Raw genomic sequence first — 4,207 nt, 5'->3', positions numbered from 1 at the left:
CTGATCACTAGATATCGCCTATTCTTCCCTCTACTGCTTGCATTAGAGTAGTGTAGCATGTTACTGTTCGGCTAATCCTATTCTGTTGCATAGCCTGTCATTGTTGCTACATCTGTTGATACCTTACATGTAATCCTAAACGCTTAGTATAGGATGCTAGTTTATCATCTCTGACCCTACATTCTTGTCCGTCTGCCTTGCTATACTATCGGGTCGTGATCACTCAGGAGGTGATCACGGGTATATACTATACATACATAAATATTATACAGATGGTGACTAAAGTCGGGTCGGCTTGTAGAGTACCCGCGAGTGGATCTTTGTGGCGGAGCAATAGGGAAGGTTGAGACCACCTAGGCGAGAAGTGGGCATGGCCCTGGTTGGCATCCGCGGTTACTTCAAAATAACACGCTTAACGAGATCTTGGTATTTGATCTGAGTCTGGCCACTGGCCTATACGGACTAACCAACTACGCGTGAACAGTTATGGGCACTCGACGTCGTGGTGTCAGCCGAAGCCTTCTAGACGTCAGCGACTGAGCGGCGCGCGTCGGATTGGACTAGAACGCCTGCTCTTATATTAGGAAGGCTTGGTATGCTTCCGGCCACCCACGGAACATGAAGGTGTGCAATGGGCGATGGGCCCAGACCCCTGCGTGCTTAGGATTTAGACGGGCGTGCTGACCTCTCTATTAGGCCTAGGTAGGGCGGCGATGTGTTGATCTTCTGAGGTTGGGCATGACCTAGGAAAGTGTGTCCGGCTAGAGGGATCGAGCGTGTTGGGTTATGTGGTGCACCCCTGCAGGGAAGTTTATCTATTCGAATAGCCGTGTCCTTCGATAAAAGGACGACCCAGAGTTGTACCTTGACCTTATTACAACTTGAACCGGATACTTAATAAAACACACCCAGACAAGTTCCATAGACAACCTGGTGATCGCTTTCCCACAGGGCGACGAGGGGAGGATCGCCGGGTAGGATGATGCTACGCGATACTACTTGGAGGACTTCAATCTACTCTCTTCTACATGCTGCAAGATGGAGGCGGCCAGAAGCGTAGTCTTCGATAGGACTAGATATCCCCCTCCTCTTCTGGCATTCTGTAGTTCAGTCCACCGATATTGCCTCTTTACACATATACCCATGCATATGTAGTGTAGATAATTGCTTGCGAGTACTTTGGATGAGTACTCCCCTGTTGCTTTGCTCCCTCTTTTCCCCCGTTTTTCCTCTTCTTCTCAGATGTTGGAGCCCAAGAGCCAGACGCCATCGTCAACGATGACTCCTACTACACTGGAGGTGCCTACTACTACGTGCAGGCCACTGACGATGACCAGGAGTAGTTTAGGAGGATCCCAGGCAGGAGGCCTACGCCTTTTTCGATATGTATCCTAGTTTGTGCTAGCCATCTTATGGCAACTTGTTTAACTTATGTCTATACTCAGATATTGTTGCTTCTGCTGACTCGTTTATGTTCGAGCACTTGTATTCGAGCCCTCGAGGCCCCTTGCTTGTAATATGATGCTTGTATGACTTATTTTACTTTTAGAGTTGTGTTGTGATATCTTCCCATGAGTCCCTGATCTTGATTGTACACATTTACGTGCATGATTAGTGTACGATTGAATCGGGGGCGTCACAATGCCCCCCTCGATGCCGAGGCTCTCCCCATCCGTAGGGAGGCGCACTTCTACGCGAGTGCCTGCGGCATCCTTCTACGGCAGTCGTCAACTCAGTATCAGTCGGCTCCCGCACTCCCTGCTACTCGATGCTGCAAGCGATCCGGTCGCTCGCGACTCCAGCGGTGGGTAATGCATGCGGTGGCTTATCAGTTGACCATGATATGTCTCCAACGTATCTATAATTCATGAAGTATTCATGCCATGTTTACAATAATTTTATATGGTTTTGGTATGATTTGCATAGAACTAACCAAGACTAACGCTATTTTTAGCAGAACTATCATGGTGTTGTTTTTTGTGCAGCAATGAAAGTTTGCCAAACACCGCGAAACTTTTTCTGGATTTTATGGACAAGAAGACTACCAATGGGCCAGAGCACCACCTGGGGGGTTCCCCCGGGGGGGCACAACCCACCAACGCGCGCCTGGGCCTCCAAGCGCTCCCTGGTGGGTTGTGCCCACCTCGGTGGCCTCCTGCACCCCCTCTTTTCCCTATAAATTCTAAAATATTCCAGAAACCCTCAGGGAGACCCTAGATTGGATGTTCCGCTGCCGCAAGCCTCTGTAGCCACCGAAAACCAATCTTCATCATCCTCATCGGCCACCACGATGAGGAGGGAGTAGTCCACCCTCGGGACTGAGGGTTTGTACCAGTAGATATGTGTTTAATCCCACTCTCGCGCACGATCTTGAGATGTCACAATCTTGATGTATCATGGGCTTTCTTAGCATAGATGGATCATATGATGTTTCTCCCCTCTCTACTATTGTTGTGATTAATTGAGTCTTTACCCTTTGAAGTTTTGTCTTGTCGGATTGAATGTTCAGATCTGAGAACACATGATATATGTCTTGCATATGAATACCCGTGGTGACAATGGGGTATTATTTTGATTCACTTGATATATGTTATGGCACTCAACTTGCGGATTCCCGCGGTGACTTTGGGGTAATCTATGCATAGGGGTTGATGCATGTTTTTATTATCTTTTCTTCGATAGAAGCTTTGGGGTTTCCTTGTAGTTCTTTGTGTGGATTGAGTATTATGAATCTGAACTTGTTTGATACATATCGTATAATTAACTCATGGGTACTCACGGTGACATTGGGGTATCTACGAGACATTAGAGTTGGTTGATATGCATCACATGGTGTTATTCTAGTATGAACTCTTGATTAGATCGATCGGAAAGAATAGCTTGTTGTTATTTAAGTATGAATTCTACGATAGATTGATCGGATAGAATAACTTTGAGGTGGTTTCGTACCCTAAAAACAATTACTATCTTTTGTTCTCCGCTAATAGGAACTCATGAGTGATTCTTTATTGCACTTTGAGGGATAATCATATGATCCAACTATGTTAGCATTGTTGAGAGACTGCACTAGTGAAAGTATGCACCCTAGGCCTCATTTTCCATCATTGCAATACCATTTGTGCTCCGTTTTACTATTTACTACCTTGCTGGTTTTTATTGTTCGCACTACAAAAACTCGTATCTACTACCCATACTACACTTCTATCACCATCTCTTCGCCAAACTAGTGCACCTATACAATTTGCCATTGTATTGGGTGTGTTGGGGACACAAGAGATTTTCTTGTATTTGATTGTTGGGTTGCTTGAGAGAGACTATATATCTTCATCCTACACCTCCCACGGATTGATAAACCTTAGGTCATCCACTTGAGCAAAAATTGCTATTGTCCTACAAAACTCTGCGCTTGGAGGCCCAACACGATTCTACAAGAATAAAGTTGCCTAGTAGACATCAAGCTCTTTTATGGCACCGTTGCCGGGGAGGTGAGTGCATGAAGGTATAGCTTTAGATCTTGCAACCGAATCTTTTAGTTTCTTGTTTTATCACTAGTTTGGTTTATAAAAGAAAACTACATAAAAATTTGAATTAAGGTTGCATCATATTATTGATCATCTTTATAATATTTTCTTGAAAATGATGGATCGGAAAGTTGTGCTCAATTGTTAGAAGAAGAATGCTATAAAATGTTTGGCATATAATCTTTGAATGATGAGCATGATTGCAATGTTGTTGGCATGAACTCTTTGAATATCCATGATTATGCAAAGCCACAAGCTTGGGGATGCTATGTTTGATGAATATGATGTTTCTAGTCCCCCAAGATTTGATGTGCAAATTTTTTATAATGATTGCATGCCTCCTATTTATGATGATTATAATGATGAAAGTGGATTCGGAGAGGTCATGACTTTATTTAATGATGAATCCACCATTTTGGATGAGACTTCAATAGACTATGAGAATAAGGTCGCTATCTATGATGATTATCCTTCTGACATGTATGCTATATTGAATAATTATACCCATGAAACTTGTCATCATGAACATAGTTATTTTGTTGAGTTTGCTCCCTCTACTATTCATGAGAATAAATTTGCTTATGTGGAGAGTAACAAAATTGCTATGCTTATGTGTCATGAAAAGAATGCTTTATGTGATGGTTATATTGTTGAATTTCTTCATGATGCTACTTAAAATTATTATG

This window comes from Triticum dicoccoides, chromosome 3B (assembly GCF_002162155.2).
Source record: "Triticum dicoccoides isolate Atlit2015 ecotype Zavitan chromosome 3B, WEW_v2.0, whole genome shotgun sequence".
In the NCBI taxonomy this organism is placed as follows: Eukaryota; Viridiplantae; Streptophyta; class Magnoliopsida; order Poales; family Poaceae; genus Triticum; species Triticum dicoccoides.
Note: the sequence above shows the minus strand (reverse complement) of the source record.